Below are 6,000 nucleotides of genomic sequence, written 5' to 3' on the forward strand. Positions count from 1 at the left end.
TTTTCTTTTTCTATTAATCATTCAGTGGAGGCTTGCTTTCTTCCATTATAAAAAACATTCTATAGAACTTATGTAATATTATCAAAATAAAGAAAATCTCAAAAACAATATTTTTCCCACCTTACATTAAAAAAATACATTGCATCACATTTTAAAATTGTTTTAATTAATGGATTTGTACTGTTTTTCTTATCATGAGCCACTCCGAGTCTCCAGAGAAGGGTGGCATACAAATCTAATAAATAATCATCATCATAATAATAATAATCAGTATAAACATAGAAGTCTGACGGCAGAAAAAGACCTCATGGTCCATCTAGTCTGCCCTTATACTATTTTCTGTATTTTATCTTAGGATGGATATATGTTTATCCCAGGCATGTTTAAATTCAGTTATATGGATTCATCTACCACATCTACTGAAAGTTTGTTCCAAGGATCTACTACTCTTTCAGTAAAATAATATTTTCTCACGTTGCTTTTGATCTTTCCCCCAACTAACTTCAGATTGTGTCCCCTTGTTCTTGTGTTCACTTTCCTATTAAAAACACTTCCCTCCTGGACCTTATTTAACCCTTTAAGATATTTAAATGTTTCGATCATGTCCCCCCTTTTCCTTCTGTCCTCCAGACTATACAGATTGAGTTCATTAAGTCTTTCCTGATACGTTTTATGCTTAAGACCTTCCACCATTCTTGTAGCCCGTCTTTGGATGCGTTCAATTTTGTCAATATCTTTTTGTAGGTGAGGTCTCCAGAACTGAACACAGTATTCCAAATGTGGTCTCACCAGCACTCTATATAGCGGGATCATAATCTCCCTCTTCCTGCTTGTTATACCTCTAGCTATGCAGCCAAGCATCCTACTTGCTTTCCCTACCGCCTGACTGCACTGTTCACCCATTTTGAGACTGTGAGAAATCACTACCCCTACATCCTTTTCTTCTGAAGTTTTTGCTAACACAGAACTGCCAATACAATACTCAGATTGAGGATTCCTTTTCCCCAAGTGCATTATTTTACATTTGGAAACATTAAACTGCAGTTTCCATTGCTTTGACCATTTATCTAGTAAAGCTAAATCATTTACCATATTACAGATGCCTCCAGGAATATCAACCCTATTGCACACTTTAGAGTCATTCGCAAATAGGCAAACCTTCCCTACCAAACCTTCCCCTATGTCACTCACAAACATATTAAAAAGAATAGGACAATATCAAAATGTATATTATGCTCATCTTAATTGAAACTTTCATTTAAACAATATCACTGTATATTATGCTCATCTTAATTGAAATTTTCATTTCTACATTAGATTAATGAATTCAATATCAATTTATACAGTAATTAACTAGATGTTATATATATATATATCTAAAATAGAACAAAAGTATTTATTATCATAGGTCACATAAACTATATTAGAAAATTCTATATGTTTAAATTCTTACTAATAAATGTATTTGTGTTGTATCATTATAGAGTGCTATCACCAATTCTTGTCTTGCCATCTGGCTAACAATATTTGATTCATTTTTCATATCTCATCTTTCCCCAAAATAACTAAGTATATTATTGATTTAGCTTTTAATTTTTCATCCAGTCATAAAATTTCCCCAAAATTTTATAAAAGCATTTTAACTCCCTATTCACTGGAACCAATAGCATTTTTTTTTTTACTAACGGTTCTGGCAAATTGGCCCCAACCAGTAGCACTTCACCCCTGTTGTGACTTGCACATTGCGAAGGGATCCGATTGTGCAAGTCTGCCTGATTTTTGCTTAGCAACCCACTTAGCAACCTCCCAGCTGTTCAGGGTTTTGGTTTTGATTTTTACCATTTTTGACAAAACTTCAAACAGCTTTCTCTTGTCTGAGATGAATGTCAACAGGGGGAGGAGGAGGAGAAAGAAGAGAAGGAAATATGGAGAAGGAGGAGGAAGAGAAGAAAAGAGGAAGAGACAGAAAGGGAAAAATAGGTGGAGAACAACTGTCAATGTCCTTGCAGGGGTCCTATAGGTAATGTCTACTCTTACGTTGAATTTAGAAAGACATACTCCTAATCCCAGGCCGTTGTTAGATTGCTGTTCTATGTGTGAGATTCTATCAGGATGGGACACTCAGATCTGCTCCTGGTCTCAACCTTGCCAGAGTTCCTTTTGCAATCTTATAATGTAATAATCCACACAAAGATTAATTTTTTCCCTTGTCTTCCCCCTTCTCCTCCTTCTCTTCCATCTCTATCTATCTTCTCCTTCTCCACCACTCCTTCTCTTTCTCCTTCTCCTCCTCCTCTATTTATCTCTTCCTCCTCCTCCTCCTCTGACTTCTGCTCCTTCTTCTCCTCCATTTTCTCCTCCTTCTCTTCTTCCTCTTCTTCCTCCTCCTCCTCTTCTTCCTCCTCCTCCTTCTTTCTCTTCTTCCTCCTCCCTTTCCTCTTTTTGTTCTTCCTTCTCCTTCTCCTCCTTCTCCTCTGTCTCCTCCTCTTCCTCCTCCTCCTCTTCCTTCTCTTCTTTCTCTTCTTCCCTCTCCTTCTCCTCTTCCTCTTCCTCCTCCTTCTCCTCTTTCTCTTCTTCCCTCTCCTTCTCCTGCTTCTCCTCCTCCTTTTCCTTCTCCTTCCTCCTTCTTCCTTCTCCTCTTTCTCTTCCTCCTCCTCCTTTTCCTCTTTCTCTTCTTCCTTCTCCTTCTCTTCTTCCTCCTCCTCCTTCTCCTTCCTCCTCCTCTTTCTCTTCTTCCTCCTCCTTTTCCTCTTCCTCTTCTTTCTTCTCCTTCTCCTCCTTCTCCTCCCTGTCCTCCTCTTCGTCCTATGCCTCCTCCTCTTTCTCTTCCTCCCTCTCCTTCTCCTCTTCCTCCTCCTCCTCTTCCTTCTCTTCTTCTTCTTCTTCCTCCTCCTCCTCTTTCTCTTCTTCCTCCTCCTTCTCCTCTTTATCTTCTTCCTTCTCCTTCTCCTCCTCCTCCTCCTCACTCTCCTCCTGTTCTTCCTCCTCCTCCTCCACTCCTTGTCTTTCTTCTTCATCACTCCTTCTCCATCTCCTTCTCCTTCTTCTCACATTTACAAACCGGTAGGGAAGGTATAAGTGAAACCTGCCCTTCAGTTCTTCTTTTCTCTACATTACTCAATCCCAAACTCTGCAACTGTTCTTTGTATGTTTTAGTCTCCAGGTGGTCAACAAAGATGATTAGGGGACACAGGCTAAAACATATGAAGAACGGTTGCAGGTAACTGGGCATGGCTAGTTTAATGACAAGAAGGACATGATAGCAGTCTTCCAATATCTCAAGGATTGCCACAAAGAAGAGGGAGTCAGGCTATTCTCCAAAGCACCTGAGTGTAGAACAAAAAGCAATGGGTGGAAACTAATCAAGGAAAGAAGCAACTTAGAACTAAGGGGGAATTTCCTGACAGTTAGAACAATTAACCAGTGGAACAGCTTGCCACCAGAAGTTGTGAATGCTCCAACACTGGAAGTTTTTAAGCAGATGTTGGATAACCATCTGTCTGAAGTAGTGTAAGGCTTCCTGCATAAGTAGGTTGTTGGACTAGAAACATAGAAACATAGAAGATTGACGGCAGAAAAAAACCTCATGGTCCATCTAGTCTGCCCTTATACTATTTCTTGTATTTTATCTTAGGATAGATATATGTTTATCCCGGGCATGTTTAAATTCAGTTACTGTGGATTTACCGATCACATGTGCTGGATGTTTGTTCCAAGCATCTACTACTCTTTCAGTAAAATAATATTTTCTCACATTACTTCTAATCTTTCCCCCAACTAACCTCAGACTGTGCCCCCTTGTTCTTGTGTTCACTTTCCTATTGAAAACACTTCCCTCCTGAATTAGACTAGAAGACCTCAAAGGTCCCTTCCAGTTGTTGTTATTGCTGTTGTTGTTGTTGTTGTTGTTGTTGTTGTTATTTTAAAAGATATGCATTTTAGCAAAAAAAAAAAAAAATGGCAAGGACATTATACATATTTGAGGCAGGCAGAACATAGCCCCAAATAGGGCTTAAGAATTATTCTCAAATTTGATGAGCTGTGCTCAGATGGTTTGCCAAAAAACCAGAAATGAGAAAAACGAAATTGACGTTTTCGGCCCATCCTTTCATTTTCCCATCTCTTTATCCTCCTTATCCTCCAAGGACCTCTTAAATAGGAGTGTGGCTTTATTACACTTCTAGAAACGTTTGCGATTGGCCCGTTGTCTTTTTTACGATTCCGCTTTTCCGAAGGGGGAAAAATGATCCCCGTGAATCGGAGGGATTCATTATATTCATAAATTAGAAGAAACACCATATCTCTCCTTCCTTGTTCCCACGGGAAGACGCTGAATTGATGTGTTATTATCCAGGGAAGAATTTCCTAGGTTTTTTTTTTTCTTTTAGTCTTGTTCTGCTCTTACATCTGATGCCTGTTGAAATGTTGTTTCATTAGGAAAAATATTGGGGTCCCGAATGCCCCTGGGATGGTCAAAAAAGTCAAGATGGCAGCCGCGCGACACAAACTTGACTCCTTTTGACACACCACATTTTTTAAAAAGGGCAACTGATTGTTCATCGACACAAATATATAACAAGTGTCGAAAACCCTACACACACAATTAAACTTAATAAAACTCCATCTTAAAAACCAATAGTGAGGGGTTGTATATATCCACTAGAAGAACTGAAACCATAGGTCCATTCAGACACTGAAACGTCAACAAGATAGTTGACATAACTTGTTCTGTCTGGGTCATTCCGGAAGCTATGACCAACCCAAACAGATAAGCCAGACACACCGGTAAAATTCAAATACAGTTTTATAATGTTCAAGGAAAACGAAGCTAACAGAAAATGTCCTTACAAAGCAGGAAAACACTGGAACTCCAAATATATACACGAAGGTAATTGTCCATGCATCAATATAGGATTCTTGCTGCCAAGACGAGGCTGTAGATAACAGACATACACCTCCCATGGGTCTTCAAGACTGCTGGGCCACAAGCCAGGAACAGAGACGCCGAGAAACAATGCAGGTTACAGAAACTCCAACGGATAACACTCCACATGGCTTCAAGAGCTTGCCTGCCTTATAAACCCTTCCCTGCTAATGAGGACCACACCCAAGCCCTGGTGTTCCTTATTCAATGCTGATAATATTTCCTCAATTGATCCTTCCTTTGATCTAACCATCTCTGTCGCATGTCAATGACAGCTTGTGCCTCGTCACCTAATGACTCCAAGCTACTGGCTGGGGAGAGCCCCTCCCCGGGGCTCCCATGCTGTTCTTCCTCGTCACATTCCTGACTGGACCCTCCCCCGTCCGACTGCTCAGCCCCCTCCTCTTCACTGTCAGCCTCCTCCGGGCATGGCGCCAGCAGAGACGCAGCTGGCCTTTGATCTACCTCAGGCTGAACCACAACATAACTATTCTTTCCTCTCGCTCTCTTTTCTCTCTAATTCTTTCTCTCCCTTTTCTATCTTTCTATTTTCTCTGTATCCTTTCTTTTCTTGCTCTATATCATACAGTCTATTTTGTATTTTTTTTCTTAATGTGTATATATAATGAGTGATTTTTTGTCGAGTCAGCCTGGTATATTGAAGGAGCATCACAGCTTCCTTTTTGCCTCTTGGCCCCACCAGGGACCCTAGTCCAAGGCAGATAGGTTTTTTACCAGCCGACAACTATAATCTATAAGTGTAACATATTTTTGCTGATAATGAAAAGGGAGACTACTATAGTTCTATTTTGCACTTATTTGCCTTCATCGGGTAGCCACATCCTTACTGGGATTTGAGCCTGTGGCCTCTACCTTGTAAGGCAGAGCCGAGAGAGTGACACAGACTTCAGAGGATCATCAGAACTGCAGAAAAAACAATTGTTGCCAACCTGCCTTCCATTGAGGGCCTGTATACTGCATGAGTCAAAAAAAGGGCTGTGAAATTATTTACTGACCCCTCGCATCCTGGACACAAACTGTTTCAACTCCTACCCTCAAGACATCGCTACAGAGCA

Source organism: Erythrolamprus reginae, chromosome 1 (genome assembly GCF_031021105.1).
Source record: "Erythrolamprus reginae isolate rEryReg1 chromosome 1, rEryReg1.hap1, whole genome shotgun sequence".
NCBI lineage: Eukaryota > Metazoa > Chordata > Lepidosauria > Squamata > Dipsadidae > Erythrolamprus > Erythrolamprus reginae.